The sequence below is a fragment of the Dermacentor andersoni genome, chromosome 4, assembly GCF_023375885.2.
Source record: "Dermacentor andersoni chromosome 4, qqDerAnde1_hic_scaffold, whole genome shotgun sequence".
Classification (NCBI taxonomy): domain Eukaryota; kingdom Metazoa; phylum Arthropoda; class Arachnida; order Ixodida; family Ixodidae; genus Dermacentor; species Dermacentor andersoni.
In genome coordinates, this window is record NC_092817.1 from 81,279,825 (window position 1) to 81,306,303 (window position 26,479).

The 26,479-nt window shown below is 45.4% G+C and overlaps 1 long non-coding RNA gene across 1 annotated transcript in view; it reads right to left on the bottom strand.

The window, feature by feature from the left end:
- LOC129386247 (uncharacterized) overlaps window positions 1–25,825 on the bottom strand; it is a 169,255-nt gene extending 143,430 nt beyond the window's left edge. Inside the window, exon 1 of the long non-coding RNA XR_008613691.1 lies at window positions 24,942–25,825. This is a non-coding gene — a long non-coding RNA (uncharacterized lncRNA). The remainder of the gene's footprint in view (window positions 1–24,941) is intronic.
- Between the last annotated feature and the right edge of the window lie 654 nt (window positions 25,826–26,479).

Here is a 26,479-nt window from a genome sequence, read left to right on the forward strand (position 1 = left end):
GAAAAAGTAAAAGCGCCTTCGTAGCGTGGGGGCACAGGTGGGACTGGTCTGTGGTCCAAGTACATGTTGCAGCTCAAGGTGCGGGTTTTGAGATATATTTAGTGCTGTCTATATAGCGAACCTTTGCAGTGCAGAGAGGTTGAAATTGCGGATTGAGAAACATTCATTGCATCATAGCAATACCTTTGCTCTAAGCAGGTATCTAGGTCAGAAGGTGGGTATATCACTGCCTCGCCTCAATTTGGACCTCTTAAAAAAAAGTATGCGTCCGATGGTGGGACTCGGCCTCACTTTCCCAGCGCAAGAGCCCGATGTTCTAACCGTGAGGCCGCAATCACACTTTTATTTTTTATTTTCCTTAAACATGAAAAAAAAAAAAAAACAATCGTAAGCCAGCAAAGCAATATATGGACAAGAAACTAATATTCTGGAAGGCAAATACGAACGCGAATGTGGAAAATACAAATTCGACGAAAAGAAGACGTGGAAATGCACACATGTTGCGATGTATTCGTTCAGTTTAATTACGAATGGATGCGGCAACATTGCATAGCTGCCCTGAAACAGCTACACAGTAGCGTGCGAATAGAGTCGCGCGACTGTGAGTAAATAAGAAATTAAATAAAGAATCCGCCTTTCCGCCCTACTGCTTCGCTTTTTTGATCTAATCGAATGATGGGGGCAATGCGCGGTATAGTCGTGAATTGGTAAGGCAGACAGGCGCAAGTATAAATGATTTACGGGCCTGAAATATAGGTTTTCCGTGTCGAAATTACCTTGGTATTCACAACCTTGGATTCAGAATGGCAGGCGGATGTGTCTCAATGTACCGCTGGGACCATTTGAGAAAAATGAATAAAGGCTGTACAGTTCGGCACCAATGGCGCGATACAATCTTTCGCAAATGAGCACTGATTTCTCCTTGCATCAGACTAGTGGCCATAAGAGATCCCGACGCCGCACACGTAGGAGAACAAAGAATGCGTAGTACGGAAAAAAAAAAAGATGACATCGTCTGATGGAACTGAAACCCAATTTCGCCACGCACCCTGTCGTTACTGTGTAAGAAGTTACTGCAAGCAACACGTGTGCCTCACGCTCGCTCCAGCTCTTTTTATACGTTTCTTTTGAATAGCAGGAATAGCAGGAGTTTGCGCCTGTATATATCCGCATCGTGTACATAAGGGACCTAACTAGCTGCTCCGCTCATGAATGCAACGGGGAGACGATGTCGCAAAATTCTTGCCAGATTTCCACTCCACCTTCACGTTCTTCTATGCAGAGCTACTGCGCGCGAATGCGGCCGGTGGCAAGAAATTACTGCTTGGCATGCACCTTATATACGTGCGCCCAAATCGTCCACCGTCCCAGCACCCTTTCAGTGGCGCCTTCCTATAGCGCACACCTGCCGCCGTCTCACACGGCTCTGACCTTTGGAACCGTGGGGCGTGAAACCAACGAGCGAAATAAAATCACCGCGACTAGAGCACACGATCTAGCCGGTCCACCACGTAACGACTGCATCCGCTCATTGCTTTTCTTATTCCGGGCTGGTCCCCCCTGAAGCGAAATGGCTGAGTGCGCGGACATGGTGCTTGGAAAGTGACCTTTCTTCCTTTTCTTTCTTCTTCTTTCGGTTTCTAATCTTATGGTTGTACTTCGCTATATGCCTGGAAATCAGCGCGCGTTCTTTGTATTGCATAACTGGATGGGCTATGCAAATGCGGTCTGCGGAGGAGAGCGAATTATGGGTTCGTTCTTCAAGTTGACTTTATGTTTTTCGCTTGTGTGCTACCCGCAAGGTAATGCAAGACTTTCGTGTGACGAGCGAATATTTCAGTGCTGCTCTCTACGTTCTGCTTTTCGTGATACGAACAGGGACATCAGACGGGTCGCGAATGAAAGCCGACGAGCGAAAAGGACTCCAGCAGCACCGACATTTTGTCGTATACCACTTCCGCGACTTATCTTCGCTTCCTTTTACAAGTATTGCGTCAAGTGGCCCGAGCTAAAACCATAATAAGCATATGTCAGCCGTTTTCCTCTTTCGCGACGCTCAAAACACCAGTGTTGCTAACCAATACAGCAAATTCAAGATGTGTGTCTCCACCGCGATAGTACACTATAAACAACAACCAATTCTTTAGCAAGCGAACAGCTTAGTGAATATTAACTTGAAATTAAACAGTTGTCTTTAACTTCCCGAGAGCGAACAAAATGAACTTTAATGGCCGAACTGTGGATTGGCTGGCCTGCGTCAAGTGCCTCTGGCCTGCTACTCTCCGCTAGAAAAGGAGTTTCGGTAGCGACAGGGATAGGATGTGAATATGTGGGAGGGTTGGCATGACGGAGCTGTACAGTCGGCTATCAGGGACAGGAAGTGGAAGCATCCGAATTTTTGTTCGACAAACTGAGGTACATCAGGCCTGCACGCCTCCACAACATAGTACATGGGAGCAGTTAAATTCAATCCTGATCGGAATGTGGTGGGCAGTTGAACCTGCGATCTCTTGCTCAGCAGCGCAGCGCCATAGCCACCAAGCCACCGTGGCGTATTTAGCGAATCTTGTCGCAGCCCGATGGAAGCTGTAAATCGGCAACGCAGAAAAGGAAATGCACGCGAGAATCACGAACATAGCGATGACAAAGTGTGTACGGAGTCCTGTGCGAAAAACTACTTTTGTCCGTGGGCACGGGACAGTCAGCGCTGCCCCTGCCTGTCTCGCCTGCCTTTGTCCCCTCTTTTGCGCTTCACCAATAGTCTATTAAAGGTCGCTTTCTGATCTGGGTCTGAGTCTGCTGGTTCCCCAATCTTCTATTCCGACGGGTTAAGCGTTCATTGGATTCTTGAATCCACGCCGATATTATGAACGGAGCACACAGCGTGCGTAGGATGAATAACATGATATCGATGACCGAGAAGAAAGTAGGAGACCAAGGAGAAATCCCTGCTCCATAGCCACCTCACAGTTGATACTAAGGAATCCAATAGAGGGAATCCCAGCGCCTTTGATGTGTCGTTTCTTCTGTCCACGTCTTTTACGCTATGCATTCGTGTTGATATCGAATCAGCAACTCGTGCAAGCTTGAACATTACCACCCAGATAGGGAACATGGACGTTACATTAGCACATTTTGAAAGTTTGGTTAGCATTATATATATATATATATATATATACATAGGCAAAGGCCGTGGTGACACCTTCGCCATGGGCGCGCGCAGAAGATTGGCTGTTTTAGCAAAATCGAATGCGCGCTCAACCAGCCAATCAGGAGGGTTCCAATGTGGGCTTGTTGGTAATGCATCTTCAAGGGGAGTATGGTAGAGCGATTCAAAGACGGGACAAGAGAAGACACAAAGGGACACACACAGCGCCAATCAGCGCGCACCACACACACACCACAGCCAATCAGCGCGCGTTTGACGGCGATAGTATCGCTGAAGTCGATTTTTTTCAGAATACGTCTCTACCTACGTTGGTCATCCACCTCCACAGAGTGAAATGGGTCATATTGAGCTACCGCGGCGCAGTTTCCCCGTCCACTTTCTTGGGTATTTATGTTTCCTAGTAGAAGCCAGGGAATGCTAGCTAGCGCTACCACTCGGAGACCTTGGCGGTGGATGTGGCACATCCTTTCTGCCGCAGGCGTCACGAGAACGTGACGCCTGTGAAGTTGGTTTTTCATCCACTTTCATTCATTTTCATCAACGCGAAGTTGTTTTTTCATCCACTTTCATTTCCATGAATTTATCGTTTCTTTATTTCGTTTATTAAGCACAAGTGATTTCCCCTATGTTGTCCTTGGGGTCAGTGTTTGTTGGCTTCTCATGTTATGACTAATAAAAATCGGGCCCCTCGGTTAACCCCTTTTCTGCTCGTTTATATATATATTTGTTTATTTATTTACTTATTTATTTATTTATTTACAGAGTACCTACATCGCCATAAAGGCATTACGTATATATATATATATATATATATATATATATATATAAGCAACTGTTAGACAAGGCGGCTAGCCAGATATTACTTCCTGTTGTGTATACCCTCAACTGGGTCAGACAAAAGGGGTACGAAAGACGCGAGGAAAACAAGAGAAGAGCGAAAAATATCGAACAGTCTGTACGGGCACTGTCATTCAGTCTGTGAATGCACCGCATAGTCGTGCCCAGTATCAACATCCCACTGTGACATACAAAGGCACAAATTGTATACAGTCGCAATTTCTTGCACAATCCGTTATCTCTCAGGTAACGCGGCCATGCCTTCATAACGCCGCGCGCTGGTGAAGGCTAGTAAACTCGACCGAAATGCACGAAATGCCCAGTATCGGCACGGGGCGTCATTAAACTCGCTTTTCTGCGCAAATGAATACCCGCAAGTAATCATTGGTGCAATAAATAAAGCGAGTTCATGCGCAGTGCCCGTATTGTGCATTTCGGGTTTGTGCTACGTCTTTGTCATCCCTCTACGTTTCATAAAACCAGAGGGACGCCATGTTTGTTCAATCTATACTTGGCTGGGCTAGCCACCAAAGCTACCCAAATTTTAATTAGGCGCTATCAACGGGGGACACGCGTGCGATGTACTTCCGACGTGGAGTCCTCGCGTCCTTATCAGCTGCGCGATACTTACGCGGTTACAATGGCCGAGGCTTCAACGAATGGGTATACTCATTCATCGATAAATTCATATCGCAGCGCAATATAGACGTCCCATGTCGGAAATATGTACCGCGTGGTCACGGCTTCGCTTTGAATAACAGCCGCGAAATCATCTGTGATTATGTTTAACGGGTGCTAAACGCTATAGCGTACTTTAAACGTTTCGCAAGGCTGGTGTTTGGTTCCCTAACCCAATCACTTCTGGAAGAGTTTTGCCCAAGTATGGTTGAATCTCGAATTTAAAACATTGCGTCGACGTAGGCTATATACGATACGCAGTGCTTATGTTTGAGTAACGTTAAGTATAGTTTTATATCTCTGTCCTTTCAACAAGATTTAGTACAAAGTTCTCAGTGCTTTCACGTCAGTGCATGAATAGAGTATTACGGGCGCCATGTGTACCTGCGCACTCACCTGCGTGCTTCCCATTCTATAGACATTTTCGAGTTAAAGAGAGACACGCTTAAAAGAAGTAACCTGAGCCAAAAACTGAAAAGGACAGTTTATCCAAATTTGAGCGGTCACTTCAAGCTTCAACAGTGGAGTGGCGTGATAAGATTAAAAAAACAAAAAGCTAATTTCTTAGGGAAGCGGAGAGGGCGATGCCCGTGCGATTCTCAAGAGACGATCAATAGCGAAACGAGGAAGCATTTGTCGAATTCAAAGGCCGGATAAGCTTTAAAATTATGCAGATATATATATATATTTTTTTGTTCTGCCGCTGGGAAATGTCTCTAGAAAGAAGGAAGAGTGCAGGCTTTATTCATGCAGGTCCGAAATATCCAGCTCCTGGTGGAGTGACTATAGCCTCACCATTGGTAAAAGAATGGGGCCCTCTTTGTGGGCCTATTCCAAGTATGCATTCCTTCTGACTGTGCTGCCTCGCCTGTAATTTATTTTATCACCGTATATATTCAACAACACTGAATAAGACATCGCTATATAAGACATCGGTCAGGAGTATACAGGTAATCGATAATTGTTGCTTTTTTGTGGTAGTGCTTTATAACCCTTCGAAATTTTCTGGTAGCGCATTAAAATGATTCGGATAGCACGCACATGCTGAGAGCACAGAAAAAAAAATCAGCTGAGACACTTAAGACTGCTTGCGTCTTAATGCGAAAGCATTATAGTCGCTTTGGTGAATTTTTTTTTTTCTGCGCGTTCCTCGTCCGCGCAAGCTCTCGCGTGCGTTTTAACTGCACCTCGGTAAGGCCAAATGAAAACGCGCCAAGCGACTCAGCGCACTCGCTTGAGCGCAAGCAGTTCATAACTCGAAGAACCACTCAGGGGCTTTGAACTAGACATTAATGATTTTTAAGGCGAAGGCCTTAAATGGTTCGTTGCAATGGCTCATACTCGAAAAAAGAGGCGTCTAGTTCAGCGATTCAAAAGATATCATCATCAGGAATGGCCCGTACCCGCGTAAGCGAGCAAAGATGCAATGGCTGAATATGAAAGAAAGAAAGAAAAAGAAAAGGAACGAAAGAAGGAACGAAAGAAAGAAAGCGAACGATAGAACAAAGCAACAAACAACAAAGAAAGAAAGAACGAAAGAGAGAGAGAACGAAAGGAAGAACGAAATAATCTTTAGGTAGTGTATTAGGTGCTTGCATGTGTCGTTGAGGAGGTCAACCTACAGCGTCGTACGTTTACTTCCCACGGCGACTTGCTATGTCTTGCAGGAAGACTGGCCCCTCTGATCGTGTAACCTAATGTATTACCACGCGTGCAGGAGGCCTTCACGTGCTGCAGGAGTGTAACATGCTGCCGAACGTTTACTCTATGTGCTCATCTTGTACACTCATGATGTGGCGCCATCTCCTTCCCATTGGCTGCGCCGTCACGGGCCAAACGACGCACGCACTAGCCCACACGTTTAGTCAACCGGAACTGTGGAGCCACCGTGGCGTCAGTGAAGCGTGCTCGTCTTTCACGCAAGAGGCCCGGGTTCGATTCCCACCCAGACAAAAATTTACGGAACGTTCTGTTCAAATGCATCATTTAATTTCTTCACAGGTACGTTCCTAAGTAACGCGACGTTGATCCAAGCATTTTTTACGTGTTTTTACTCTTTGCGCCGTCGGCCATTTTTGGTACCATCATTCTGTCACGCCGCCGACTACAACGCCGGATTTTCGCGTAAGGGGGCATAGAATACTTTCGCGTTAAAGATTATGTTTACAAACGCTAGCTTTGGTGCATAAATTCACAGCCGTTATTGTTTATGTAATTTGTAAGAACTTATATAGATGAAAGTCGTAACTTTTCTGTCGCTGGCAACATATAATAGTTCAGTTATCAAAGGGTGATATATAACATATGGGGATATGCAATAGGACTGATGTGAATGCCCCTGCTGTGCATTTATGCTACTCGCCTTGCATAGCATCAGCCTGTACAGCTCAACGTAGGACAAAGGTCACTTCCCCACCCGTGTCCTAAATAAAATTTTAAATATAACCCTATCTCAACACATGCTTCGTGCCAAGCGTTCTTTCCTTTATAACTTATTTTGTTATTCAAACAGAATAAACAACTGCAATTTACATTGACATACGTTTATTCTTCTTATGCACAATACACATTGATGTAAATAAATACAATAAATATTTTACTTTAAGTAGTTAACGTTCTAGCGCCTTATGTCTTTCAGTCACACTTAATTTGCAGCTCCTTAAAGCAAAAACGCATACAGAAGTTGATGTTCTTTGCTTGCTATGTTGCAATGTTAACAACGAGAATATGGAATTCGTTTTTGCATGTTCATACTTATGTAACCAGACCAATTTCTTGGTCTTTATTCTTTCTTCTGGTTTTTTTTTTCGTGCTGCTAAAATAATTTGGTGCACTTTAACAATTTTGTTGGGTTTCAGAAACGGTCTAAAGTCTGTATTTACTGCTTAACGAAGCCTGCAATAATCTTCACACTTCCAATTATGGAGCCATTCAGAGCTGTGTGTCGCTAGCCAGTGGTCAAACCTGCCCGCGGTTGGGGGTGGCGGAGGGGGGTAGAGGGCACAACAGCCTTTGACACATTCCCTGCGTTCACAGTTTCGATGGCGCCAGCACACACTGAGTAGCGAAGGACTGCGCATGGCGGGCGACACCTCAGTACCCGCAATACGATGAAGAAAAAGTGCGAAGAAGTCGAGTAACTCACATCGCTAAAATGTGCGTGCTACATGTAAAGAAAGCGTGGTTCTGGGAGCACCGTTACCAGCCGTGTCGTCGTGTTGTAAAGACGCACGAAGAAGCGACACCTAGAAAACGGGCAGCACTTATCGCTGGTGTTCTTCTACCCTGGCTGCTTGAAGCATCGACGCAAAATGCGAAAATGCTTCTGCACGGTTTAACGCGCACGTTAAGAAAATCATGTGGTCAAAATCAATCTGGACCCCCCCCCCCCCCTCCCCCCCCACTTTACGGCGTGCTTAACAATCATATCGTGGTTTTGGTAAGTAAAACCACAAAATTAATTGTTAATTCAATTTCTAAATAAAGCTCCACAAACATGAACACGTGGCTTTCTCTCACAATCACGGTTCACTTGGCGCCTAGAATGGTGTACCTTGGCACGACTCTGCTGCATTTAAGAGCGTACGTATGGACTATGTGAGGAAAATAACGCTTCGCATTTCCAAGTCAGCGCAGGCTCCTTGCATTAATACATGCTACACAGTTAAACGCGAACATCAGCAACGAGTTTCTCGAGGTCTACTTAACTGTTCAAGCAAAGTATTATAGTTTTAGTCAATTTGCCCATTAACATGAAACACTGTGACAAAGCTAACAGTCGTGCAAGTTCTACACAGAACGCCGCTTTATATTATCAGTCACTAGGAAGCCCCATAGGTCTAGGCATAGCGAGGAATTTCGCCTACATTTATTAAATAACAAACGAAAAAACATAGTTCATCAAAGGGAGTGTCACTAACTATACCCACATAGGCACAGAAAAACGAGAAGTTGCATAGCATTTCTCTACGTAGGTGGTTACACTCCTCCCCACCAACGTTACGCGGTGCACATCAACCAACAGCGACAAGAACCAGAAGCAGCCATCCTGCATTGTTCGCCGCTAATCCGCCATTGTGGGACAGTGGCTGAATGGAAGAATTTACGCAGGGATTAGCGGTGGACAAAGGTAAGCACTCCCCTTTGTTCTGAGACGTGCGGCCCGTTCCCGGTCCTGACGGGTTGGCACAACTTATATCTTGGGCTACAGTGCTGTGTGTTCATGCCCTGAAAAATATCTTTATAAGCACGGTATAAGCCATAAGGAGTCAATGGTAGTCCATTCCGCTGGTAAGAATTAAGCCGCTTTTCATCAACGTCCATGTGGCGCTTTCTTTTTTTTCGCTTTTGCGAATCGTATATCACCGTGACCCGTATTGTATAAACAGCTGAACGCTGAAGCCGGTGCTACGGCCACGCAAAATTTCCTCTTTCAAAGAAATTTCGAATGCCACCGAGAACGGAGTTATCAGTGGCCTGTCGCGCTTTTTTGTTGTCCTAACCTTTCTTTCCTCAAAGCGTCAGTCCAGTGGACAACGATTCTGACGTGTCAAAAAGCCGGAAGAAGAATATATTTAGCTAACGCTATTGCAATAGACATTTCTTTTTTTTTTGTTCTTGTTTTTTTGTTTTCTGCAGAATGGCGCTGGGAAAAGAGAGGCCATATATAGGCAATGAGATGTAGGGTCGTACGCACCGTTACCTCTACGGGCTTCAATAGAACTTTAAAGAATGTCGCTTGTTCGAGCGGAGCGTGAAGAGCCCCATTGGCCGTGTAGGTGTAGTTGTGCTTGCTGCCATGTGCATTGAGCCATTATATTGAAATTGCATAAGAGGGCGGGGCCGGATAGGAGCGCCAAAAACGCGCGTGTAGGTGCAATATTCACACGCCTGCGCTTTGAAATTTTGAATATTTTGAAATCGTTTGCGTCTTCTTATTCTGTTCTTATAAGTATATTTTCGTGCTCACTATAATGGACGTACAACGCATGCAGGATTTCCAGGCTTTCGACGGCCATTTCTCTACGTTCAACATTGCACAACGCGTGGCCGCGGAAGATAAATTGAGCGCTGCTTCGGTCGGGGTGTTATGCCACTAGGAAAAACTTGACAGGCAGTATCATAAAAGAGCGCTTCCTTTTACCTTAGAAGCAGATCGGGAATTCTTTCCTCTAGTTCCCTTCTAGAACAGATTCTGGCAACAAGCCTCTCCCGGAAACAGTTCATTGCGGCAGAACTGTGTGGGAGTGATAGTACACGTTTTTCTTTATTGCACAGCGACGGTTACGTGATCGGAAAAATGCGCTCGCATTTGGCGTTAAACAAAGGACGCCGACAATCGTTCAAAGAGAAAGATAGCACGGGGAATTTCTTTTAAAAGCGATAGCGAAATTTTATGCCTTATATGCTCCTTTGCTCTTTGCTCTGGCGGGTATGATCATGATTCTTTTGAGCTAGAGCTTGCTTCACGAAGGAGTGCAGCAGTAAGTTTCACGCTCACGTAACATTTGAAACTATTCTATATTGAACGCGTCCAGCGAACATTCCCAGAATTTCTCATAGGGGAGTGCAGCGAGTGACTTGAGTGTTACGCAGCACGACCGCCTTATTACTCCGTTCGTCTGTGTCGCCTCTTGCGCATCGTTTTTTGTTTTTTTTTTTTGGTCTGACGCCAGCGCTCGCGATTTTTTCTGAGCACAATCGCAATCAGAGACTGGGTGACATTTGCGTTGCTTTCTCAGAGTTTCACTGGCTGCGTAGATGAAGCAACACAAGTTACAAGTTTGCCACAGACGTTGCATCACGCGGGACATTTCCGATTGAGCAGCTGCGCCGTGAATTGAAAATTCCCATTAAATTTTGGCTCTTCGTTCCCGCTTTGGTCTTGGCTACAATGGTTCTTTACTGTCCTACCAAGCGTTGTTAGCCAATCGATACCAGTACGAACTATAACGAACATTTTCTCGGAGCTTGGGGACTGATTTTACGTAGGTGAGTCCTGAAACGGTTTCGGTGACTCTTTCCCATGCATGAATTCCTAGAAATCTGATGTCTGCTCTGCTGCGTCGAGATTTATATATACGCTGTGTTAGTAAATGCAAATGGTAAAATTGGAAACAGAGAAAAAGAAAGAAAAGGAAGGAAGGAAGGAAGGAAGGAAGGAAGGAAGGAAGGAAGGAAGGAAGGAAGGAAGGAAGGAAGCGGTAGGGAGGCCAACAACACGAGCGACTGATTTGCTACCTCCTACACTGAGGGTAAGGGAAGTGAGGAATAGAAAGATGAAAATAGAGAGAGAGAGTTCTTTCTTGCAGAATGGGCGCGTCCACGAAAACCGACCTAGAAAATGCGAATAGGGGTTATGCGGGAATGGTTGAGCACTTCACACGCTGCATTCGCTGCCATTGGCCAGTCAGTGAACCGTCAGTCGCAATACGTAGCGCAGAAATCTTTGCGTCTACCAAAAGTTAGCAGAATATGCAGCTTGCCGTGCATAGTTATATTTGGTAGGCTGCAGTGCACGAAGAGTACATGTGACCTACTTGATGATGATGAGCACCCATATAGATGAGCACCATAGCCATTGTTATCGTACGCTTATGCCGCGAAGTTCAGGCAACTAGCACCCGACAGCAGTAACGCCAGCACCGCAACATGCGGACGCTGGGTGCTTAGGAAGTAAGCTTGCACAACCATAAAAATGAAAAGTGGCATGCGACACCAGTTTCAAGGCTTTGTGAAACACTGTGTACGACAGGTGTACCTCCAGGCACAGCTACTGCACAAACATGGACAGCTGGGGTTTCACCTAATTTGCCGTCTCAAGTCAAGGATTTACATTGACAATATCAGTGGGGCCGTCTACCTACAAGAGAAAGGTTTTTAACGCTGGTAAATGGAACGAATGATAAATGCATACACTGCCCACAAAGAGAGACCACCACGCATGCAGTAAAGGAATGCGTTGTAGCACGCACCTTCTGGAAGCTGGTTGCAAGAACGTTTGGAATCACGCGGCCACCACAGCGGCTAAATCGGTTTGCAAGTCTCGTCTGCTACCGCACCAGATACGTGTTATGGCGCTTCCTCAATATTGCAGAACGATCTCGGCAATCGAATGAAGCAGGGTCCCCACACGGTACAAACTACGGGTGACAGCATGGGGCCATTTAGAAGAACAGCTGTTCAAGCTCGGCGAAGTCGAGTTTCTTCGCCACTGGTCTACGCGGTACCTGGTCGTCTCTCTAGGCAAATTTTCTCTCCCGCCAAAATGATGCCCAAATTCTGTTCGCCTGAGTAGAGACTTTGTACTTGCTTGGTGTCCCGGATGTTATTCATGAATTCGAGGCTGACAATAATGTTTTCACATGTACAATGAAATAGTGCTCTTGATGAGGAAGTGGCAAAGGCAGTGTCAAGCAGATATCATTTTCTGTTTTGTTTATATCAAGTACGATACTTTGCATGCCCTGCACTTTATATTGTACTCAATGTATGCACCTAAATTGATACATACCACAGTCGTACGCGTGTCTACGTGAATAAAATTTTTTGTGAACTGCGATACAACTCATACATACATGATTCTCAATCTTTCCGATGGAAAACCGAGTTTCAGATCATGTAAAAAGTTGCCGGTGTACTTCCAGATCATGTTATTATTTACGTGTCGAAATCTCCAAATAAACTTCACGTGTTCGCCTCATGTAACCTGCAATTGTAGTGTAGATTAGGCCGGAGTCAGCTGTTTGTCTATCATTTATATCGTGAAAGGCTAGGCTCCAGCAGAGAGAAATTTCTCTCTCTCTCTCTCTCTCTGAATCTCTGTATAAACATCACTACTGCTCCCGGTGACCACGACAAATCGCATCATTCGCAATAAATAGATCATGCATTACACATCGCCTCCCACACCTTTGTACAAGCCCCAGATTTCAGTAGAAAGTTAATCAGTACTCGACTAGCAATAAAGCTAAGATTTTATCATAGTGCTTCCCTGGTTGCCCCGTAATCATATAATAAAGTATACATTGAGATAAAGCTTTCTCTATTTTTTCTTACGTGGTAAGCAGAACTGTGGCACCTTTACGGAAGCGCGCATATACCTGAAGAATCACGATGCATCGTGTGAAGCAAATGTTAAGATATTCCTACCACAATTTACTATTCTTTAGCTAAGTTACAAATGTTACTTAGAGAGAGCCTGCCTCAGATATCAATCAATCAATCAATCAATCAATCAATCAATCAATCAATCAATCAATCAATCAATCAATCAATCAATCAATCAATCAATCAATCAATCAATCAATCAATCAATCAATCAATCAATCAATCAATCAATGTTTATTACAAATGCAACAACCGCGATAGAAGAGATAATATGCTTACCTAAGGTTACACACGACAGGCGGGACCTTCTGTATTAACACAATAACAAAATTTATGTAGAATAAACTCCGGCTGCTATCCAAGGATGCGTTTACTATGCTATGCGAAGGGATTTCTTGTGTTGCACTATGTGTCATAGCTGGCGCTTACCTTACCACCCTGCCTTACAAGGACATGGGAGCGAGCCGGTACTTCGAGCGCCCCTTCCTCAAGGACCAATTGGGAACGACGTGCAGCGTTTACGAGCAATGGCACAATGTCTCAGCGACAGCGTCTTACCACGCCAGCAGTCGCGAGGGAAGAATGCCAGAACCCTTACGTTACCACCGTGCCACCTAGTAGTATCACCATGCGGTACTGCCTGTACCACTATGCCACCTAGCGGTATTTCCTGCAGTACCACTAGTGCCACCGCTACCAACGCACCGTGCTGTTTTTACCGCTAGGTTAGACTGCACTCGGTTCGGGGTCAGCTCACGAAAACGGTTACATCCTCACAAGAAAACGTCCTTTGTTCCCAAGACAAGCTAAGCGCTTAAAAAAGTAAAATGACAACCATTCCAGTCTGTGAAGATGGAATGGCAGCGAAAGCTGACGACATTCAAAGCTGTCCAACAAAAAGCAAAGTGCTTTCGCTGCCATTCCACCTTCTCAGAGTGGAATTGTTGTCTGGGAACGCACGGGACGGTACCGTTAGCGCGCGGTCCCGATTAGTCACGTCTCGTACATTTCCGATCCTCGTCAGGTCGTTCTCGTACCAGAGACGGTCGCACACTCCGCAACTAAATACGGAATGCTTATCCGGAAAGTCTCGTCGGAACTTGGCACCGGCACCTTTGAAGTCATTTGCTCGGTCCAACCGTTACCTCTGCCGCCGTACTGCGTTGCGAATCTGGAGTCTTTGCTCATTCAGAGGTGCCCGGGATCGCGATTGTTGTTTTCGTTCAGCATCGCGGGAACGTTCTTCTTCGGTGGTCGTCTCGCGCCGGCGCCGTTGACATTCTCGTTGCTGTTTCCTCCGGCGCTCCTCGTACGCATGTTGTTATTTGGGTGTACGAGCTATACGTGTCCGCCCCATCGATAATGCAGCTTTTGAATGGCTCAGACCCCCTTAATCGATGGCTCATACCCCCGTATACGCGGTCTCCCAATTACAACGACAGAAGTGAATACTACGATGGAATGATGAGCGGCAACGGAGCCAGCTGTAGAAGACGACGACGAACGTGCGACCAGTGGCACTAGCGCGTTTGCGTGGTTGAAAAATGTCTACGAAACATTTCTTCAAAAACATCTGTTCTTACCCGTCTGCCTGGGACCTATTTGGGCACCACGTGTGACAAGAATAGTTCAAGGGCGCGTTACAGGTCTCCGAGCCCATCCACAGGGGTATGTGCATTTGAGTTTGGACCCTTTGTGCACTATCATCGGGACCGGCCCACATGATGATTTTTCCTGTTGCCGGACGCCGAAAAAACTACGGAAGCTTAGTCATATACAGCTTTCGCTGTAATGTGCTGAAAGTAGCAAGTCGCAAATACAACTGCACGGGCACGGCATATTGACGTAGGTCAATCCTTTGCATTTGCTGTCATCACGAAGAAGCACTGCGAATGTTTCGGACTGCGTCTCCTATTTGCTCCTCGACTGATTACACCCTCGGTTTAAAAAAAAAAGGAAGACATGCGCGTAGAACGCACGGCCGGTTCAAGTTCTTTTGAACCGAAAAAAGCTTGAATTCACTGTCATAGCACCGAGAACGAAGAATAATAAAAAAAAAAACACAACAAACACAATTAGAGCTGCACCATGTGCTTCAGCCGTTCTTTCGAAAATCCTTAACGCCAACACCCCGCCGTGCGGCGTTCTAAACAGAGCACTCGAGCCTGCTTAGCGTTGACTGAAATACTCAAGCCTGGGGCCGGCGTGGCCTACGCAAATATTTTAACGCCAGACAAGCGCCTTAATTTGAGGCCGCCGCACCCACGCCCTGTTGACAGAGAAGACGGCGCGCAGGAATTCGAATCCTTCCCGGGCCCGGAGCTCGAAGACTCGTTCATTCGAACCTCCGGGCACGTAGCACTGTTTCCTTTGCGACGCAGGCGTGAGAGTGTGTGCGAGCGCGTGGGGCAGTGGCCGAAGCGTTGCACCGAGGCAAACCGGGAAAGTTGGTTGCCTCGGTGCTTAAGCGTCTGGCCCGGGCGGTCCGCTTGCATGCTTGCACACGAGCCACCTCAGGGCGAGCGAGTGCCGTGATTGCTACGTAGGCGCGTTCAAACTCGCACGGCTCTCGATATACGGCACAGCGCGCCGTGTCAGCGCCAAACAAAACACTGCTAAGTGCTTTTACGTTATTTTTTTTTCTCTTCTGTGCGTCTGTGTATCTAGTAATTTTGAAGAGAGAGAGAGAGAGCTGCACGGGGCACGTGAGTGACGGCAGGGGATTTGCATAATAAGCGCTTCGCGACCGTGCGAACTGTGTAGCCGTTTAGTGACTCGCGAAGCGGCACGAGCGTTTGCGCGCAGCGCGAACTTGGTTGAAACTGTCTCGCGCGTCAGCGAGGCAAGTGCTCGTCTGACGTCTAACCGTGGCGGAATCGAGAGAGATACAGCGGGAGGCTGCGCCTGATTACGTAGCGGAAAACTTTGTGACCTCCTCGACACTGAGAACGAGTAAACAAATCAATAAGCAAACGAACGAACAGAACTGCTGCCGGAAAATAAAGAAATTGCGCGATGTCAAACAAGAGATATCGATGCTTTTTTTTTCTTCTTTTTTCTTTTTTTGTGCGAGCTTTCCTAACTATTTTACAACAATACTTTCAAGGAGTACGACGCTCGTGGAATCACAATAACTGAGCAAAATGTCTGCACGGCGACTTCTTTCAGAATAGTTTGCAGATGAGAGTCGCCTTGTGGTGCGCTTGCAACGAGAGTCTATTAAAACCAGTCGAAGTCTACTGAAACCCAATTTTTAATTCATTCGAAATTTTGATCGCTTGGAATCGCTCCGCGATTCACTAGGAAGGCTATATACGCTTAACAACGCGAATGACAGCCAGATGCATTTAAATTTGGCGTGCCATATTTGCTGGTCTCTGACATTCATTTGTTTTAACTACTCGCATTACTCGGAACAAAATAAATGAATGATCCTGTCAAATAAAAACAAATGCTAGAGTGTCAACGCTCAGAAAATGCAATATATTGAAAAGAAAAAAATTCACGTAGAACCACAAGCGCGTAAAAATAGTGTTATCGTTTGCTTTCATTTCAGCTGTCAAAGCAGTAATTAGCGGATGTGGAGCCACAATACCGGGAACGCCGAGCAGAAAACTGAGTAAAGAACTACGCGTCTTTTTTTTTTCTAATAACGTGATATTGATAGGAAAGGTTGAGGCTTTTAGATGGCACCGGCTACAAGTGTCGTCGCATGGCGAAAGATTAAGGCACAGAAAGCACCGAAAAACCCTAAACACAGTTTAAAAAAAAACCGATATCATACAAAGCTCTGCACGTAAGTTTATGAACCCACGGAAGCCAGTGCAAGAACCAGTAGAAAATGCGAATAAATATGCCTAAACGTGCACACTTTTATAAATAAGTCAATATATTCAGAACAAACGCATCTCGCAAGAAAAAGAACAGGAAAAAACGAACAGTAGAATGAAAACAGCAACATGAAATTTGATTTTCCGTGAATGCAACCGCGCCTTCAGGATCTGCGATGCATCGCCACATTTTCAGCTTCGGGTCGCATGTGGGTTTCATCAATGCTCTTTCGTCGGAATATGCGCCCTCTATACATGAGCGAGCGCATTGAGAGGTAACTGTGCGTGTTGCCAAAGCGTCTTTGGCGCGACGCGTCGAATGGTGATGTCGACTTCATACAGGGAAGTCCTTTTTTTTTTTGTCGCCATCAAAGTTTTATGGGAGCCTCTTCGCGAGCAGATGGGAAGCCAGACTAATGAGCTAGGTGCTGTGGTTGAACCTCTACCCGCGCCTTTCAAGCATGGGTGAAAGATCGTACCATTCATAGCAAGGTTCAAGCCAGCTTTGCGGTTGCTCGTGTGATATTCTTCAAGCCGGAAGCTTAGGAGGGCCTGTGCTACACGTGAATAAAGCAAACGGGTAGGAAATCATAATATAACATTCTATCACGTTAGAAACGAGGAAAGCAAAGTATTCCTTTTTATATTACAAAAGACGACGAGCTTTCATTGCGGAAAAAAAAAAGACCAACGCTTTTTGAAGAGCGATGATAGAATAGTACCAAAAAAAATTTTCAGAAAAATAAACGCGTTGGTAAATCACGTCGTTCAAAGTTATAGAGCGTAAATTGTTAAAAGCATCGTTAAGCATGGCACTGAAATGCATTAAATACATCCTACAATGGATTGAAAGCGAAAATTAGAAAAGGAAAAAGTTTAATTTGTAACGGCAACACCTCAGTAAAACATTTCGTGCTGTTGTATACTGCACTAAGGATGTTAAAGTTTCACCCAGATTTTGCCTTCTGAACCACCCACGTCTAACAAAAAGAGAAAAGAAAAAAAAGGAATAAAAAAAATGAACGCGAACGAAGTCATAACACCACGCGCTAAGCTTATACATTAGAAGAAAATCATGCAGTCAGAATATGACTCAATCCATTGCGACCCGTTCATCAAGCCAAACTCTAGATGGGAAGCCAGACTAATAATTCTTGCGATGGGGGATGCCCGTACGTGCTCACAAACTCATTAATGTTACAAGATGATAGTAATAAATATCATGCTTAGTTGCATGCAGTTGTTTTAATTCCGGGGAGGCTCTGGTCCCTTCATATCATATATGGTGAACGGAAAAGAGAGTTCTAGAATTAGACAAAAAAAGAAGTTCGTCACTAAAGATGGTGCTATCTCTGTAAAGTGCCGTAAAATTGCGCATTCAAGGAAGAACGGTTCTTCTTTTTTTTCTATAACACCATTGTGTCGTGACATACATCTTTGCTCGTGATTCTGGAAAAGAAGTTCGAAAGTTTTAGACCGGAAAAAACAAAGACGACGGGGCGGCGGTTAATGTCCACGACCATACACACGTAAAATTCGATGCTGCTTATTTTTTAAATAGTTTTTCGGTTTTACGCGCCAAAGGATGCGATTACGAGGCATGCCGTAGTGGGGGGCTGCGGAATAACATCCACCCCATGAGAGTATTTAATGTGGACCTAAACCTAAGTATAGGAGCGTTTTTCACATTTCGACCCCCTCTAAATGCGGCCGACGCGGCCGGAAAGACCCGCGACTTCAACTTCAGCAGCGCAACGCCTTAAAGGGACACTAAAGCGAAACAATAAATCAGTTCAGACTAATGAAGCATTGTTTGAGAACCCTGAGGCAGTCATTTCAAAAAAATAGTTTGATTATTAGACAAGAAAGTGAAGGTCCAAGTATCAGTATTTGAATTTCGCGCCGAAACCCCAGCGCTGATACGTCAGCGTGGCGTCAGGGATTCCAAAGTATGCTTTCGCATTTGGGCCGCGTTGGCTGAATAAAGGTTCCCGAAACTTGCCATGTTTAATATTTGGTTCCTTTAGAACACAATGTAGTCAATCTGTACCGCTATAGATAATTTGTAGGCCCTAGAAGATTCCATCAAAATCCATGACGTCACAGCCCCCAGGTGAGGGGACTTAAGTAGGCGTCGCCACCCGTATTTCGTTGTTGCGCTTTTTCTGGCTTACCAAACGTCTTATCATTGTAAGAGTGGTGTTTTTTGTGTTGTAGAACGGTAATTTACTTATGCAGAAGAAATCATTTTTCACTTTAGTGTCCCTTTAACAACTAGGCTGCACGCGACAGCTAGGTGCTAAATTGTGCTTGAAGGTTGCAGGTCATTTATTAAGGCAATCCAGCGCTTTCCAAGTCATTTGTGCCTATTATTATTATTAGGCCGGTTTTAGTGTTTCTAACATTTGTAGGCCTGTTTTGTAATTGTTGCTCGCACTTAAAGCAAGGATTCTCAGCGTACTGCTTGTTGGCAAACTGAGTAGAACGTCGTGACGGCGGGAACAAAATGTCTTCTGTGGGTTCTTTAATATTGTTGGGGGTCATTCACCTGCAATGAAGAAAGCGTTTGTGAAGACGATGCGCTTGACGATCGGAAGGTCGTTCGCTTTGTTGTTGAGCCGCTATGTAGGCTGTCGTTACACTCCGCATACATGGCGTCCCACGTAACCTGAGCCAAACATTAAAGATATGCAAGTGCCACGTAGCTGGACCAAACCAAGGTAATCTTGCTTGCCGTTGCTTGGAGATACCTTTATCTATTTTTTTTTTTCATGCCGCCTATTTATGTACGTGGTCTTAATTAGTTATTCAGCTTCTCAAATATTATAATTAGATGAAAAGTGTGAATGAGATACTTGTAGAGCAACTGAAGAACTCTCGATACAGCTGTCTGTTGGCTGATACGTGCTACGTAAAAGTGCTTGTCTGAGCGTGAAAGAAGCCCGCGGATACACGCAAAGCGCCTCGACCGGCCAGTCGTGAGGCAGTTTTGCGTGTATTTGCGGGCTTCTTTCAGGCTCGGAAAAACAATTTGATGTAGCACTATCGACCAACAAATAGCTGTATCGAGAGTTCTTAATGTTGCTCTACAAGTATCTCATTCACACTTTTTATGTAATTATAATATTTGAGAAGTTGATTAACTAATTAAGAGAGATTAGCTAATTAGGTGGAATTAAAAAAAAACAATCTGAGTATCTCCAAGCGACGGCACACAGCATTACCTTGGTTCTGTCCACCTACGTGGCACTTGCATATCTTTAATGTTTGGATCAGGTTACGTGAGACGCCCTTAATTTTGCCTTAATTTTGCCTGCCCCTTTATCCTCGTTATATATGCGTTTGTTCACGGTTGCAATTAGGCAGCGAGAAACTAATGAAATAAGCGAATGTAATCATATAAACATTTAAACTCATAAATACGATATCCGACGTGGTCCTACCATGAAGTACGTGGATCCTGGGAAAATGCCATTAGCTTGAATATCACGTCGTTGTCTTGGGAAGAAAGAAAAATGAAAAGGAAATACAAGAGTAGTTGCTATCAAAATATTCACTTCCTTCGTGCAGGTGCCGCCACGACACACTCTTCGTTTCAGCATCGCGCAGGTAAATTAATTACTCGACTCCATCCACGTAGACTTATTGTATTCTATTACCGCGTAACTATGTTTTGCGAATCAAAGCACTGAAGGAAAAGGAAGAAGCGTACGAAGACGTCGACCATAATTAGTTGACCGAGCGCGCTAAGTAAAGTTGAAAAAAAAAAAGTGTAGCACGATGAGCTGTGGCAACCCCCGTAAGAAAGGTTATAAAGACAAAGTAAAAAAAAAAACATCACCTCTTAGGGGCGCGTCGTGAGTAGGGCTCACTAATATTCACGGGCAAACCTAAATTGCACAAAACAGTGTCGCCAGACAGGATTTTCCTGATGAGCCCCCAAGGTGGATATTTATTAGTGTAATGCAATGTTTGCCGCACGGCGCGCCCAAGAAGTTGAGCACGTCCAGACTTTCAGCAGGAGCGCGAGAAATACGATACGCGCCGGTTCGAATTGTCGTCAGATAACCACTTAATTGCGTCTAAATAGGCATTACGCCACTCCAGTAAATGTATTCATAATCGTATAACTACGTTCAAACGGTGTCAGTTATATCAGCTGGCGCAACTTCAATCGATAGTGTTGCACCGGATGTGAATCGAATACTGTCGTCTTTGTACGCCAGAAGATTCAATTTGAGAAATTATACTTTTCTGAAAGCAAAGACCCGATTCTATAGCGCTATTAATATACAGAGCGCACGTATAGGCACAGGTGCGCTTGTACGGGGTTGCTGCCTACTAGCCCATCAAGATGCTGACTGGTTGCCTTACCAGGCCAGAAATACTTCGCCACGCGAGCAAGTATTTTTTTTTCTTTGTCCCAAGAAGAAAATTAGACCACTGTAATAAATTTTTTTTTTTTAGATTCAGGACATTTCTAGATTCTAGCCCACCCCAGTGATAGACGAAGTGCCACACGGGCCACTGACGAACATCGAGAAAGAAGAGACCTGGAATAGAGTCACTAGAATAGAATCAATACGCGCACTATCCTGCCTCTATTTGCTAAACGGAACACGAATGTCTCATGATGGCGTGGTAGCGCCGCGTAGACAGTGACAGAAGAGAAAAAGACACGGGACATGCGATGACTTTCAACATGCTAGGTTGACGCTCCGAAGATGGGTGTAGTTCAGAGAAAATGTGCGTACCATTTCATTTTTTTAAAGCTAGACTTCATAACTTCGGAGCAATTACTTTTACAATAGTTCGTGGGAAGTGTTGAGATCTTTCCAGTTGAGTACATTTCTTCAATTACAAGGATTAGTGATGACGAGCTTAAGAAAGGACTTTTTGAAGGCACACGCCGGGGTTTTCATCACGGAAACTTCGGCTCAAGGACCTCAGTGCGCAAAGCTTTTACTCCGGTGGAGAAAATATGATATCCACCCGGCTTAACTATACAGTAATCCTTTTGTCAGTTTCGCTACATCAGCCTGCGGCGCAATTAGACACGACTACCTAGCGAAAGCGTGCGTTGGGATCAGTACTTTTCAAAAGAGTATATCGTGTCATTGACGCACCGCATAAATTCGCAAAACTGGTGAGTTTCTCCACCATGCTTTCGTTGTACATCGATACTCTAGGGCAGTTAATTTCCTGTTATTGTGTGCATTTCTTTTTTTCCTTATAGCACTCTAACTTGTGCTGAAATTAAAAAAATAGAAGAAGTAAGTTGGTTTCATAATACGCTAAAAGGTTACACGTCCTCTTACAAAATCTCATATTTCTTACTCCCCGTCATTCTCTGCCCCGAGAAATTCGATATTTTGTCACAACTGCCGATAGCTTATCAATATTGAAAGCAATAGTTGCAGCTATGTATATAACGATGTCGTTAATAGCTTCGGCAACTGGCCGTTCGTTTGAAAGCAGTTCAACGTTCAGACACCTAGCGGGCTGGATCAGTGACTATGGCGCTTTGCTGCTGAGCACGCGGTGGCAGGTTCGACAGATATCTTCAAGACAAAAATCGGTGTTCTGTACACGCGGACAATTTTCTGTGGCAACGAAGGGAAAGCTACGGAGGCAAAGCGCGCACAAGTGAGAGCGCTTCTGAAAAGGAGTCCCGTTTCTTCATCCACGTTAGCTTAAGCTGGGGAAGAAAAAAACATAAATGCCTTATTAGCAACAGCTAAATAACATAAAACGCACCACTGAATGTAAAAGTTTGCTGATTTTGCGGCTTTTCCCTTCCGTGTCTGGGCCAACGCGAAACCGTCGCACGTGAAGCTCTGTCGATTCAGCGTCTGTTCCGAGCACCCAAAAGCACTGTGAAACGTTGGCGGACTATACTTGGCGCCGTATAACACGTGTGCAGCAGCCACGCGCCCGCGTAGCTTTCCCTTCATTGCCACAGAAAGTTGCCCGCGGGTATAGCTGCCTCATAAAAATACGAACCGATGTCTATACCAAGGGTGAAAATAGTGAGGCAAGTGCAAGCGCGCGCTGGCGCGCGTCCCGTAGGTCCAAACTACCATTACTCGCGAGGCGCGCGGCAAACGCAAGGCGCGTGGGCGCGAGCTTTCCCGATCCGGCTCGCGTACGCGTAGTTTGGTCTTAAAACCCGTGAATCATCGTCAGCGTTAAGGCAGAATGTCTTAGCCAGCTTCAACGATCATCCTGGCTCTTTCTTTTTGGTTCCTTTTTTTTCTAGCTATTTTTGTTTATCAATTATCGCTTTATTTCCGATGCTGGCCCCACGATTCCTCTGCCGGAAATTTCGAGTTTTCAACCGTAAGATGGAGAATCATGTGGCAGGACTCCATGAGAGTTTATTATTATTATTATTATTATTATTATTATTATTATTGTTATTATTATTTACAGAAGCAATCACTTCTGTAGTTGGCTTCGAGATTCGCACCCGGAATCTTCAGTGCACCATGTACTTAAATTTTCTTTTTCTTGTGGTTATAGATCACATACAAGAGGAAGCGCGCACTTGTGTCTTTTTCTCTTATTTGGCAACTAATACGTGTTGACCTGCGAATCACCCGCACAGAGGTTAACTGACCACAACGGACCAGCAGAGACAAGCGAGAGGAATATAAGGATAGCAGGGATGTTCAATAGTCCAGCTGGTTACCGCGCGATGGGGGAAGGGAGAAAGGGAAGAGAGGGAAGGGAGAGAGTGAGAGAGGGGTTATAGAGACGTGCACGGATAGTACTAGAGTCAAAGCCGCTCGTGCAAACCAGACGTTCTTAGAAAGCACAAAAGCGCCTTCACTGCCTTTTGAGCTGACGATCGGTAAGGACAGTGTTATGGTACTGTCTGTTCACTCAGATGACGATCATCTAGTTTCCTGAATGCCTGGGCAGATATTAAAGGATAGAGCTTAAATATCCAAGAACACATATCTGTGAAAAACGCGAGTTAGTCAAACAAGATGTCTTTTAGAGTCTGTGGACGGCCTAACTTTTGTTTTCATGAGGCATGATATTCCGTAGCAAAGCAACGTAGTGCCTCAAATTGTGCCTGCGTGTCTCGCGCCTCCAATTGCCTACACAGTCAGCGTGTAAATGTTCTATTACTTTAATGCTACAGCTCTGAACTGTTGTTTGAGCTGCGTTTTCTCAAGACGCGTCATGGAGAATACACAGTGATTCGAAACTTCATGAATATTAACATGATTAAAAGACTATAGACATTACTTAATTGAGTTGATAGAACACTATAACAGCTTTATTTAACTAACACTATATAACAACTAACTAACTATAACAGCTTTAGCGTTTCTTTTTTTTACCATCATGTTTCGCGGGCACACTCTAAGAAAAGTTTGCCCTATTTGACGCTTAACAACTGTTTCTAAACAATGAACGTCATCTACCTCGGGCACATTTCCTCACTTTGACCCCGAGCGCCCGGTACTTCCAGGTCACGAACGGCGTGCGCGTTATCAGCGGGGCATAGTATTCTTTACAGGAAAGTAGTGGGCGCTGAGTTTTCAAGAAAGGAAGTGCAAGCGAAACAGATGACGATTGTTGTTTGGTGACAAAGTGCGCCCAAATGGCGTAAACTTTTTTTTTTTTTTAGACTGTCAGACGAATGCTGTGTTTTCCGTTTCTTCTATGTGTCCTGGTTAACCTCCCTACCTTTCATTTATCATTTTTGCTCTCTCTCTTTTCTATATGTATAGCTTCACTTTTCATGCAACGGAAAAAAAAAGAGAGGACTCATGTGCGCACGTGTCAGTACACCCAGGGTAATATACAGCAAATACGTGTTTACGTCCGGAACATGTGCTTTCGTGCGAAATTATGCGAGCTCCTCGGAAGTCTTGCTCAAAACCTAACCAATCTTGCGCACTCATGTGTAAAGTGCTAAAAAGCGACGCGCTTCCTCACGCTGTAATATTAATTTTAAAAAAAGACCTCATTTACCCCTCTACATTTAGTACTTACAAGTAGCATAAAGCAGAATAAATCTTGCACAGAATGTCGCAGGCAGCACACACTTGTGATCTTTTTCTATACTGTGGACTCCCGCGAGGAGTGAACTGAGACGATCCCAAAGGATGCAATATTAGCTACGCAACCACAGAGAACCTAAAATTGTGTAAGGAGCTCTGAATGCCTTTTCGATGTAGAAACAAGCGTAGAAGGTTTTGGTACAAATTGCCGTTTTCTTGTCCCTCACCCAGCAGTAAAGGAAATACTTCAGTGGCAGCAAATAAAGGAACTATAGACTAATAAAGAGAAACGGAGCTTACTTATCGGCGTTGACGAGGTGCTTTGCAGTTCGTAGCTTGCACGGTCGATGAACTCGCAACAACGTGTTCTAGTCGTTAGCAACACCGATGAGTGGGTCACTAGAAAATCATCTTTTTCCGGCACAAAACAGCGCACCAACGAAGTTGATAAAAAGCAACTGAAAAACTGGAGCTCACAGGAAGGTTGATTTGACTTGGACTTCACCGGTGGTAGGCGTTTCGATTGATGAGTCGGTATCCTTAGTCTTCGCACTTGTAAATAAGAAACTTATCTGTCGGGCAACTACGAGCGTGTTTTCAGTTTCAGCGGATTTAACTTGCCGTCAGCTCTTCAGATGTGAAAATTGTTAATAAATAGTTCGAAGAAATAAGAAACGAAGAAAGGGAAGATCCTAATTCTAAAGCAAGTTCCGGGACCCGACAAATATTCGGGCCCTCTCTACTCTAAACTTCTTTATCTGTTTGTCGTCAGCACGCACAGACGCCGTGTAGGTTCTTCGCGGTGCACCGTCGCCGCTGCTCGAAGAAAGCGGGCATCACAGATCACTGCGGGCGCGAGAGGAGCAGCAGTTTCATTCTAACAGCAGTATCATCCCGAGGTCACATTTCTTTCGGAAGAACGGAGAGCCTCGCACGCGTCGCGCACGACATGTCATCACAGGAAACAAATCGACGCCGCAGGATCTCGTCGCCGCATGGCACACCAACGCGAGAAGAAGAGCGAGTGTCATAAAACACGCGAAAGAGGCGAGAGCATCGCAGTGAGACACGCAACTTCGCTGCGCAGTCCGACGCTCGAGAGAGACTAAACTGCGGGGGCCGTCGGCACGCGCGTAGCGCTGCGGGCGATCGAGAGTCCCGAGAGCAGCGTCCGGAGGCTGGAACGGCCGGGGCAGGAAAAACGACCGGCACCGGGCGGCGGGATCGGATGCTGATCCCCCTTCGCCCTTTCCCCTCGGCCAAGGGTGCGAGGGGAGAGGGAGGGCGCGGCCGCCCGGCCCGGGCATGCGCCTTGCTGCGGCATAGCGCTGCTGCTGCTGCTGCTGCCACTAGGCTAAGGGAGGCCACGCGGGAATCGACGCTCGAGACACGGGCGTGCGCGCACTCGTGGAGCAGACGACGCGCGAGCGTTCTTATCCCTTTTTTTTTTTTGCGCGGTCTGAGCATTGAGAGAAGGCTATGAATGTCATATGCGTTCGGGGCGATTCTCGGTACCAGCTCGGCTCCGCCCAATTTGGAGCTCCATATGATGTAGCCTACTTCTAAGCCCGCTTTGGAGCGCGAGCGAAATGAGATGAAAGCAGCTGTTGAGATTCGCGTTTTGCAAACGAAAAACGCTGCAAATGTGCCCCCGAATGATGGCGCTGGGCGTGCCAGCGGTTCTGTCTTACTACCACGACGCGTGTGATTACGGATCACGTGGGAGAGTGAGTGAGTGAGTGAGTGAAATAACTTTATTGGAGGTTCGGCGAGTGAGGACGACGCAACGAGCTATGGAAAGAAGAATGATGGGTGTAACGTTAAGGGATAAGAAAAGA